Here is a 12,876-nt window from a genome sequence, read left to right as displayed (position 1 = left end):
TAAGCATCTCATCATTCCTGCTTGTTTATTTCTTACAATATTTACACTATTCTGAAGAAGCTTTCTGGATTCCAGTAATTAGTAAGAGGAAGAGGAGGGGAGAGCCATGTCAGCTTCACTAAGCTTTTGGCAGGCCTGTGCAAAGGACATTGTCGCAGACATGAGACATACAGAGAATAAAAAAGAACATAAAATAGAGTGGAGAGATTAGGCATTCATCATTGAAACTGCCACAAAACCCAAATCAGTCAAGGTGTATCATCAGTAACACAGAATTACTCAGGCAACATCAGTCGTTTAAAGCAACCAACGATATGGCTCAGAATTTTATTGCAGAAATGCCATCAACAGCAGGAGTATAGTTTTGTATTTACCTTTAAAAATCACTGTAGCTAATGCTGCCTGTTTTAGTAATTTCAGGGAAAAATAAACACATTCAAGAGAACTTGTGCCATGGAACAGTCACACAGAAGTTCCTGGTTGTTAAACAGAAAAAGGGCGAACGAATAGTTTTTCAGGTCAGCACTATAGACTAAAGTGCAAAGGGAAATGGCTGATGCAATCCATTAAATTAGACTAATTATGATCAGCAGTTTAAGACAAATGGGAATCTTATTACTGATGTCAATTGGCTGTGGATCAAGCTCTAAGGGATCTCACCTACTTTATAGGTTGCTGTCCCTTCTTTACCCCAACTGCTTTGAATTAATCTGATGACCCAAGGCATCCACTACACGGATACAAAGTACGTGTTAATGTGGCTTAACTGGCTGGTTAAGTCAGGTTTATGGCTCCTTTGTGTGGCTTAAGTATTGCAAAGCATCCAGAACGTATCACGTCTAAAAGCTACAGAGACAGATTTTAAACACATATAAACATGTATGCACCATTTCTCCTGTGCTTATCTTCAATTTATTCAGCGTCCTAAGCCACTTAAAAAACATTAATTGAACCTTACAATAGCTCTGCGTGCATTTTATTTGTGAGGGCTTTATGTCTGTTTTATGCTTCAATGAGCAGTTGCACAAGGACAAGACAGCTTGCTTGGTTAGTTCTGTATTTGCAATTACATTTCTATATTGTTGCTTTCCTATTACTGTTACTACTCAAATAAACAGCTAAGTTGACAGAAGGACTGGAGAAGCGAGATGTGCACAAACACGGGCAAATAGAAATTTGTACATATATACATACATGCATTTCCCTTTCAAAATAGCAGATTCGGTAGTGGAATATGAAGATGTCCAGAGTCAAAAAATTATAGAACTGCAGCGCTTGGAGCAGAATCCAGCTTAAACTACTGCAAGCCAGCTTTCAGCTTTACTAACGAGGTTTGATGCTGTTAAGTTATGAGACACTAATTTGTTGGTGGGCATAGGAGTTACATTTGTCTCCCTTAGCTACACGTGCCCCAGGACAGTGAAAAAGTAGGAAAAGCTCTTTGTCCGTGTGAGGATTTTTGTGTGCTGTTTGTGTTTTATTCAGTGCAATCCATTATTAATTCCTATATTCCTAAAACCTCCAGCAATGTTGAAACCATCACTTTCAACTTCAGCCTGAGCCATAGTATCTATTGAGTGAGGCTTTTGAAATCTCTACATTTGAAACCACTCTCAAATCAGAGAATCTGGTAAATCTCTCTAGCCTGTGCATATGTCTGTGAAAAGGCCTATTTTCAAAGAACTGCATTTTTTTTTTTTCCTCTGGATTGAGGGTGGCTTCAGCCTGAGTGCTGATACTTCAGAGGTTTCCAACTACAGTCAGATGTGGCTGAGGCTGAATTCGAGGTCGTAGTTTCAACAAAGAATAAAACTTTCAATTCCTGAGACTTTTAGCTGTTTTAAAATTAATTTTAAATCACAACAGGCCCTGGTACGGTGTATGGAAAAGTGTACGTTTTTATTTTAGATGTTGAGTGTGGTAAGTGTAATTAAAACACATAGTAAACTACTGCAAAAACTAGAAAATCACTTTGTTATTTTAAAAAAAAATCCCATAACCTAAGACACAATTAATATGGACTGATTTATACAAACCTGATGTATTTCAAATAGAAAGAAACTTTGCTGCACAACCCAAACAAATGTTCTGGGATCTTTCTGCTACATCTGGTAGCACCCTGATCTAGCTAGAAGAGTAACTCCAAAACTTTTTTCTATGACTTTTATGTTTTCCACATCTTGGAATACAAACAGGTGTATTCCAGGAGGTTGTCACAATATGATTTTATTAGGAATTTCTTTAGTTCTTCTGTACTGTGGGGTTTTCTCTTTCATTTTCTTGGGTTATAACATCTGTCAGTTCTGTTTTATGGGTTTGTTTGTCTACAGAAAATGGAAAAAGTAATGATTGTGCCAAGAGACCTCTTTTTCTACCAATATCTATGTATCATTTTATATGACCATGAAGAATGGCGATTTATGACTTGCTTACAATGAAGACAATGGACCTGATGCTGATATCGATTACACCAATGTAAAACAAAAGAAGCTCCACTGAATTTCACCAGTGTAAAATTAAAGTAAGATTTGAATAAAAAAAATTCAAAATCAGACAGGGTATAAAGAAATGTCGGTGCAAGTTCAAAGACTGTTTTTAATAAATAATTTTAAATGCGTTTAAAATCTCTATTTTCTCCCCTAAAGATGTTCTAATTGGTCATGAGGGGAATAACACACTCTAGGCCTTTCAGCTGCTTTGAGAATATCAGATTTCTCGTGCCTCACTATGTGTCCAAGCTGTGTAGTTCTCTCACAACAGCTGCACATGCTGTCTCGAGTTATTAGCTCCAGTAGGAAGCCTGAGAAGCTGCTGAGAGCTTCCTCTCCAACAGGATTTCTACACTGGCTTTGTTGGGCTCCTGCATAGCAAGTGGATGGTTTAGAAGAAGCTATCCTCTTAATAAGGACTCTTTGGAAGCTCGATTCAGATACAAAAAATGACTACTCTTCTCACCCTAATGTGGGCTCATAGTGTTTAAGGAACAGTAAGAAAATAAAGTTGAGGGGAAAAAAAAAAATTGTCTTGTGCTTTGGCCACATTTACATTTGTGAGAATCGATTCTTTGGAAAAAAAAAATAAAATAAAATTGCCTAATGAGAAGAAAGTTGGCTGGGGAGTAAACTGCTGTGCAGTAAGTTGTCTTTGTGACCCAGGGTGAGTTTTATGTGAATTTTCTTTCTGTATTAGCATGTCAGTATAATGTGGCAGTACAACTTCTATAGGTCAGGTTGATGACTCCTGAGAATAAATAATTACTTTTGGGGTACTTAGATACTAGAGCGATGGGTGTTTACGTGAACTGATATACATGTTTAATATTTAAAATTTTCTAATTGAGCTGTATATCTGTCCAGTAAGTTGTAGAGTGGATGACATGATTTTTAGTAGCTGAAGCAGAATATGATGAAAATTAGCACTAGAGTATTTCTGAACATTCATATTGGAACCCATATTAAAAAATGGGAAGCAAAAGCACCTGTTCTATTTTGTTCCTCTCCAAAACAACAGAGGAATGTCTGGTTTTATTGACTTTTCCATTGTATTTATGGATTGGTAAGAAGAATAGAAGGGGACTCTACCTGTATATTCAGCACTAAAAAGACTTTTCTTACTACCGTGGCTTGGGACCTGTGGAGGGTTAGAGAGCACATAGAACGACAGGAACTCAAAGATGAGAGACTGTCAAAGTCAACAACTACTACAGATACCTATGTATTTATTTTTAGTTCCTGAAAAAGGAAGACTTGACTTATCTATGTAATCATCTCAAATTAGTTTTATGCAGCTATCTCTATAGCATTTGGTGTTTCCTTGCCTAATTCTTTCAATAAGAAAGTATGTATGGGGGTGAAATTTTGCTAAATAACACAAGATTTGTACTAACAAAATCTGGGTAAGCATTTGGTAAAAATGATAATGGTTGAAAGAGATGAAGAATGTCTGGTGTTAAGCAAATGAAAAGAAATTTTTGATAGAACTTATGTATCTAAGCTCCAGTTATATATTATATCATGTTCTGGACAATCCTTTTCAGACTTTTAAAAGTCTTATCATTCCACAAGAATACGTTATTCAAGCACTGTACCAAATGGAATCAGAGAATTGTAGAATCATTAAGGTTGGAAAGGACCCTTAAGATCATAGGGTCCAACCACTAACCTAACACTGCCAACTCCACCACTAAACTATGTCACTAAGCACCACACCTACAAGTCTTTTATAGACCTCCAGGGATGTTGATGCAACCACTTCCCTGGGCAGCCTGTTCCAATGCTTGATAACCCTTTCCATGAAGAATGTTTTCCTAATATCCAATGTAAGTGTCCCCTGGCGCAACTTGAGGCCATTTCCTTTTATTCTATATGTTGTTACTTGGGAGGAGAGACTGACACCCACCTCTCTACAGCCTCCTTTCAGGTTGTTGTAGAGAACGATAAGGTCTCCCCTCAGCCTCCTTTTCTTCAGACTAAACAACCCCAGTTTCCTCAGCTGCTCCTTATAAAACTTGTGCTCTAGACACTTCACCATCTTTGTTGCACTTATTTGGACAGGCTCCAGCACCCCAGTATCTTTCTTGTAGATAGGGACCTAAAACTGAGCACAGTATTCGAATTAAGAATGATGTTACTTAATAAAATTATGTTAATTATTACAGCTTCCCCTATTTCATGGAAGACATTTTTAAAAATTGTGGATAAAGGTCAGCAATAACATAGGCAGGAAGTAGGGTTAATTCTATCATATTTCTAAAGGAGTTACTCCTTTAGAAAGTTTTGATGGTGTACTTTAAGGATTATTACAAATCAATTATTCCTTTGTCTGGAAGGAAATAGTCCCTGTAATGTGACTGCTATGTCAATACTAGTCATGAATTAAGTTTGGAAGTATGTAGAAATGCAAATTTCTACTACATGCTGAGTATTCATCCTACAACTAATGAATATTCACTTGACTTTTGTAACCTAACCTAATTACCCATAAAGCCACAGAGAGATTTCACTTGACCCCAAACTTTAAACTGTTAGCTGCTTCTTTGCCTGATAACGAGGTGATAATGCAATTATTTGTGTACCAAAGCAGAAAAAGGTTGTTCCCCGGTAATATGTCAGTGAGGGGCATAACATGGAAAAAACTCAGCAGTTTTGGAGAAATTCCGTTACGTTTTTAATCGTCTGACTAGGGACTGTAGAAGTTTTTTAAGCATCCTGCAAAATAAAACCTACCTAGGCTTTAGCAGTATCAGCTGTAAGGGAAAGGAGGAAAAGAAAATAGACAAAACCACCACAAGGGAAATAGAAAGACATCCCTTCACTTAAGCTTAAGCCAACTTATTACATGTTTACTTTCATTCCCTGCTTAAGACAAAATCCCCAACATCAGTGGATATGTGCCTGCATAAGAAAGGAGTCAAAATTGATGAAAGGTTTCTTATTTGATCTGTTTTAACAGTGAGGCAAAGGTCTGACAAGTAAAATGCCCAAATGCTGCCAGCTTTAGTTAAGAGAAATACGTAATAAATAGAACCTATATCTTAGGAAATCTTAGGAAAGCCAGGAAATCACATCTGTACTTTCTCTATTTTTATCCCACATCAGTATTTTGCCATCTCACTTTAACAACTGGGATTTGTTTTTGTATGAGTAAAGATTCTCCATCCCACCACATTCCTAATGACAGCAGACAACAGCTGAAGATCAAGAGGGTTGCTTCAGCCTAGTGTTACTCACGTTGTGCTTGCAGATATACAAACATACACCTGTTTTGTTTTGCTTAGTTTTGTTTTTTTCCTTTGTGGACTTGATTAGAAGATGATCTCCTGTTTTGATTTAAGTTGTAACTTCATGTCCTTTGGTAGCAATGCGTCTAGAAATTTTATCCTAGCCTCTCCTTCAGTCTTCCCTCCTTGTTATTTTTGAAGAGTTTTTTTCCCCTAAGGTCATTTGTATGATCTGTCCCAGCTCCTAGCTTGACTGGGGAGAATGGTCGCTTGCAGCACAGGGAACAGACATCAGAGACTGGAACAGTCTGTAAACTCCTTTATGAGGATATTAGGTGACTCCTCTCCTGCTCTAACACTGAAATTTAGGAGAGATCCAAACTCACCATTCTCTTAGTTGTGTTTTAATCATTCTGAGAATGGAAAAAAGTACACTTCAATCCTCTTGTAAAAGTGAAAAGTTCTGACTTTATCTCACCCTTATTATCCATATACTGTAAGTCTTCATCTTGTTTTTATAAATCTTCCTTGTTTCTATTCATTCTACTGACAGCGGCAGGTAGTGAAAGAGCACAAGGCACCTGAAATATGTTTGTGAATTCTTACCCCAGTGAACAAAACTGTTACTTTGCAAGCGGTGCAAGTGTCAAAAATGCTTTTCTGGCCATTTGCACTAGAGAGAATTAAAACAGTAAAGCTGGGGCATGATAAAAACCAGGATGACACTGTCAACTTGTCTGTCATGATTAGTACTGCTGGAGCAGGGGGCTGTTCACTTGTTCCATAGAGGAAAGCTAAGGAATGCTGCCTTTCCCGCTTTTCAAACTGGATAGAGAGAATTTTACAAAGCAAGTGCTTATGTTTTCCCTTTTTAAAGCAGGGTGGCTCACAAATGCCATGATTCCAGGCACTGTAGTGAAAAGAGAGTACAGATCCCATACAGCATCAGGAAGTAGAAGCAAGTAAACCTTCTGTGCCTCCTGAGCTTCACATGAATAGTAACATGAAGAAATAACAAAAAACATTGTCAAAAGTGGGACAGTGTTCATCCGCATTTGGTAGAAATGTATCTGTTGTAAATTTCCACAAAAAGACTGGCTTGCCCAGAAAATCCTTGTTTGCTCAACAGCCCTGTACAAGCCTTGCCTAGAGACTAGGGTTAATAAGAACGGGCAGGAGATGATTTCATTACTAAACAAAGTACTCACCTTTCTGCCCAGTTTAAGACCTCTTCTACAGATGAAAAAGACGCTTAATTTTGATAAAGTTTGGCTGAAAGCACATACAAAAGGTCTTGTTGAAAAACAGAAAAAAAGTTAATGCATTTGCTTAAGTCAGTAAGTGTCAGTTATACTACATCTGTTGCTTTAAAAAAACAAATGTAGAAATCTAAGAATAACGACTTGAGGATCTCTGGTTGCTGATGAGAATATATTAAGAAACAATGTTACTGAAGACTATGGGTCAAATTCAGCTATGGTGTAGGTGGGCGTAATTTCCATTGCCTTCAAGGAAAATTGCACTAATGTAAAAATAAGTGTTGCCATATATGTCACTTTCCTTTTAAACTGAATAACTGGGAAATTATTTTAAAAGCAGGAGAGTTTTCAGATTACCTGCTGCTGATGTTGAAGAGATGCATGAAGTAGGTAATTTATGAAGACGTACTATTGTATTTAATGTGTTAGGGGTTTCAGAAAAGGCACTCTGACCTGCAGCTAAAATAGTTGTGAATCCTTATACTTGTAGATGACAAGATGCCTCCTGAAATTATTTCTTTTGTAGTGTCTTCACAAAGTGACACTATTCTCTCTGCAGGCAAACAAGAAAGAAAGAAAGAAAGAAAAAAACCCAACAAAACAAACCATAAAAAACCCCAAGCAAAAAAACCCAAGTAATGTTTCAAGGCCAAAGGATTCACCTTTTTCCTGATGTAGCAAAATCCACTTGGCTTAGTCTATGCAGATTTATGAACTCAAAGACAGAATTTGTAGGGAAGGATGTTAAGAGTGCTTCTCTTCTATTATCCAGAAGAAATTAAGGCTCCAAATAGAGGAGAAAAGATACCTTTTTCACAGATCGACAATGCCAACAGGCTGTTTGATATTCAATTTGGCGCACATAACCTATCAAAGATGACAGAGGACTCTGTCTCTCTCCAGATTGCCTCGCACACCATGTGAATAAATCCCACTGGTTACCTCTGGACTCTATTGTACGGGAGAAGAAAGATAACGATTCTTCTACTTCACCAGCCTCCTTTTCACTGGAGTTCTTTAGGGTTACCCTAATAAAACCCACAACATGATGAGTTATGAATTAAGGTAGAAATTAGCTGACGTAACTTGTTATCATGCTGCTGTAATTCCCTGGGATGTGTGACCTCAATCTGGATAGGACATTACAACAACTAAGAAAAATGGTGTGGCTTGGAATAAAAATGATTTACATTGGCTCTTTTCCATTCTTATGTAAGTCTACTTAGAATTATTATTTCAGGATTGGGGAGCATCCAGATAAATCGGCATACTGAATGGTCAGTTTGTATGGGTGAGAAATATTGAAAGTAGCATATATTGTGCCATTTTGTACCCTTTCATACATTTACAAAGCATTAGAGTTAGTAATGCCTGCAATTTCCTTCCTTTTATGAAATTTAAAATAACCCCAATATGTCAAATCAAAATTATAGATAAATTGTAAAATTAGGAGATAATTTCATGTTTTGGACAAAAAGGCTATCTAGGTAGAATATGAAAGCTTTCTTACATTAGAACTTTTGTGGTTTTAGTTAGGCAATTGGACTAAGTGGAGTGCATATGCCTAACCTGATGTTCCATCACTGTCTTATTACCATGGAAAGCTTCCCAAAATTGTCATAAATTTCATATCACATATAAGTCATACACAGATCAAAGATTTTTGCTAAAATTTGAATTTAAAAAAAAAAAGAACCAAAATTTTGCAGAAAAGATTGTGGTTTGCTTCCCCTCCCTGCCCCCCGCTGGGAAAATAAAAATTAAAGATTTAATCTCAGGTTGTATTCATATTATTTTTTCTGTGTCTAAGGTCATGGGAATAATATTTTGTTCCAATAAGCTTTCAATTACTCCATGTCACGCACTCCCTGTCTGGACTACAATTCCCAAAATGCATTCTGGAGAGTTCTCTGATTGAATCACCCTGTGCCTTAAGGAAGCCTGACTGCAGTGCACCACTAATTGGTACGGTGAGGTAATAAGGGAAAAAAACCCACAAGGTGCCACTGTGTTTTAAGTGGGTAAAACTTACTTTATTTTGGGTTGAGTTGGTAATGAGATTAATCTACTTGAAACATACAAAGCACCAGGTGCTTTGTGTTTCATTTCCCATTATCTTTCAACATTTTCTACCCTAAATCTCTTGTTCTGCCAAGAAGTCAGTTTAAAATGGTTTACTTTTTGGTTTTCATCTGTTCTAATTATGAATAATCCTATTAAATATCTGTGAGAAGTTACTGGATTAAATGACTTCTTGATTTTTTTGGTGTAGCCACTGCTACTAGTAAAGTATACATTCTGTCTTCCAAGTCCAAATGAGGACAGATTTAGCAGTGAAGAAATTCTAGCTGGGTTTCTTTTTTTTCTGTAAGGACATTTTACTTGACCTCTCAAATATACCTTGAACACATTCTTTTTTTTTTTTTTCTTGATAGAATACCTATAAACAAGGTTACATATAGATGTGAGTTCTGCCATCCAGAGGGACCTTGACAGGGTTGAGTAGTGGGCCCATGTGAACCTCATGAAGTTCAACAAGGCCAAGTGCAAGGTCCTGTACCTGGGTGAGGGCAACTACCAGTACCAGTACAGACTGGGGGTTGAATGGATTGAGAACAGCCCTGCAGAGAAGGATGTGGGGATACTGGTGGATGAAAAATTGGTTGCGAGCTGGCAATGTGCGCTCGCAGCACAGGAAGCCGACCATGGTGTAGAAAAAGGCCATGAAAATGGTCAGAAGGGTGGAATACCTCTCCAGTGAAGAAAGACTGAGAGAGTTGGGGTTGTTCAGCCTGGGGAAGAGAAGGCTCCAGGAAGACCTTATTGCAGCCTTTCAGTATATAAAGAGGGCTTATAAGAAATACAAAGAGCATCTTTTTACTAGGGCCTGTAGTGACAGGACAATGAGCAATGGTTTTAAATTGAAAGAGGGTAGATTTAGACTGGATGTAAGGAAGACATTTTTTACAATGAAGGTGGTGAAACACTGGAACAGGTTTCCCAGAGATGTTTGGATGCCCTATCATTGGAAAATTTCAGACTCAGGTTGGAAGGGGCTCTGAGCAACCTGATCTAGTGAAAAATGTCCCTGCTCATGGCACAGAGGGGTGAATGAGATGGTATTTCAAGGTCCTTTCCAACCCAAACCATTCTATGATTCTACGTATTCATGGTAAAATGTGGAATAGATACTGAAACGGACATTTAATTTATTATTTTCTTTTAGTTTAGCTAATATGTATTACTGATGAACAACCACAGACTAACAGTTTGAGTAAGTACTGTTCATAAATACAGAACTGTCATTGATATTAGAGAAAATATATGAAAATTGTTGCTGACATTATCTTTGCTCCCTATACAGTATGGATACATCTGTGACGCTCTATCAAGCATCCTCCTGGAATACAGAATCCAGCTCTTACTTATCTTTACATTTTGAGGCCACTAACATTCCTTGTTAAATATCCCATAGCATTAATTGTTATCTCAACTCAAATGGCTGCCCTTTTCTTTCCAGAGATTCTTTTGAAGTAGCAAAGCAGTTTTATTCTGTTAATGTAACATACTTCTGTCTGAAGTAGCCATAATGTCATCTCTACCTGTAGCAGTTTCCTTAAGAGTAGTACTTTCTCCATTTTGTCTATATAGTTTTTTATTTATTTACTTCTGCAGCCTTTCACATCTTTTACCTACTGATCTGAAGAAAAAGTCTACCCTCCTGATCTGCTTCTAACTGCTATCATTTGTCCCAGCTCTCCTACTTTTGCTTAGTGCACTGAAAATAGTTCATAACATGCGGCAATTCTAAAATCCCATACTCCATCTCCCTTCTTACAAAATCTTCAGGAGAAACTGTGCTACCTAATATCTGACCTTTATTTTCTCATCAGATGCTTGGGGAAAAAAAAAAAGAAAATGAAAAAAGAACTTCTCATTTCTCCAGTTACCAATCAAAGCATTTCCTTTCATCACTCCTGCCTCATTTGCCACCTCTCCAATCAGCAACCAAGAGCTGTTCTTGTGTCTCTAATCATTGTTCACGACAATGTCTCAACTGATTTTAATTTCAGCACAGTTCTAGTGATAGTACCGAAATTGCTTTCTTTCACCTAGCTAACAACATCCTTGTTCATTTCTCCTTTCTTTCTAGACTTTAGTTGACCTTTTAACACCATGGATCACTACATGCCTTTGCCCTAGTTCTACAAGCATCTATTGTTCTGCTTTCTGACATATGTAAATAAATACATAAATAAACAGAAACAAACAAAAAACCCCTATTTTGTTCTGATTATTCTTCCCCCCCCCCCCCAAGATATTTCTCTACAGAATTGCCTGTAATAAATTTCATCATTTTCTTCTTTTATCCATCAGTATTATTCCCCTTACATTATCTTGGTAAGGGATCACTATGACCCTTAGAATATCATTCTATTTCTTATGACTTATGTCACTTCGTAGTACAGATTTTTTCAGTTTGGGTTCTGATCTTCTTTTTCATAGACTGAGTCTAGGTTTAGTATTTACAACATCCCCATCCTACTGCACCCCCCAAAAAAGACTGGAAAGCTGAATAAATTATTCCTTAATAGGTACAGAGTAAGTGTATTTAGTGAGATGTGGAATTCCAGACTGCAGGCAGACTTTTTACTTTTTTTTTTTATTCAGGAGCTTAAAACAGTCCTTCCTATGGAAAACCAAAAAAAGAAAACAAAACCAAAACCAAAAAACCAAACCAAACAAACAAACGAAAAGATAAAATGAAAACCAAACCAAAAAACCAACCCAACACACCGAATACATTTTTTTATTTACGTACTTTCTCATAATTCAAACATTTGGGGTCTTCTATCAAGGACATCCACTGCATTATCCAATTTTAAAAAGCCATGACTAACCAGGAATAGAAGTAGCTTCTGTATGGATTGCCTAATCATCGAGATATACTCAACATGATGGGAATAAGTGTTTGCATGACTCAGTCAGCATTGCCAATGATTATTTTCTGTTGAGGCTGTTGCAGGGAATAATTTAGAGTGTATTGAGCCACAGAAAGAGAAAGAATGAGCTACATAAAAAATAAATATTTGAAAATTTCCACTTTAACTTCTCTTCCTGGGCACACAGGGGGATTCAGAGCTCAGAGTTAGATTTATGTCTTTCCACATAGGACCTGGAGAGAGCTAAGCAACTCAGAATTCAATCCAGGAAAGCTCTGGGCCGCCTGAGGAGCTACCTTGATGTAAGCGTAGGAATCACTGATGACAGGTGTATATCTAACAGCCTGACCATCTCTGAAGTTTGCTGGCTGACTGAAAGATCATCAGAAGATGCCTCCAGCCACTTATGATCCCTGACAGTACCCTGCCTAGAAGGTAAGTTGCTTACTTACAGCTCCTCTTTCAAAGAATGAAACAAGATTCTCCCCTATGGTAATAAAAAGGGTGCCACAATTGCCCAATTTGGTAGGATTGTCTAGTACACATTTATAAATTGGGAATTCTCTAGGTTCAGAAGGCTCTTTTCGAGCCTTAGAGAGATAGACTCACATCTCGCCTCCTTCCTTTCAGGCTTTTACATAGAGTGAGTTTAACAAGATCCCCTCCCGTCATGTTAAAGTGGTTTCAAGATCTATGGAGGCAGAAATTGAAATGTATGAGGAGTGGTCCCATCCTGTGGGTTGGGGTTCTTGTGTGGCAGTTTACCAGTTGTATCCTGTAAATATATATATATAGAGAGACTAAGTTTGTGGTAGCTAAAAACCGAAATGAGAAGTTACAAAGTCCTATGATCCCTGGTGAACAAAATATTGTTAGTCTAGTCATAGACTAGTCATATCTGTTTCACCTAGCCATTGCCCTGATGCTGGGAAAATTATGGAGAAGTTGTATGCTT

Source organism: Chroicocephalus ridibundus, chromosome 1 (genome assembly GCF_963924245.1).
Source record: "Chroicocephalus ridibundus chromosome 1, bChrRid1.1, whole genome shotgun sequence".
NCBI lineage: Eukaryota > Metazoa > Chordata > Aves > Charadriiformes > Laridae > Chroicocephalus > Chroicocephalus ridibundus.
This window is presented reverse-complemented; position numbering follows the sequence as displayed.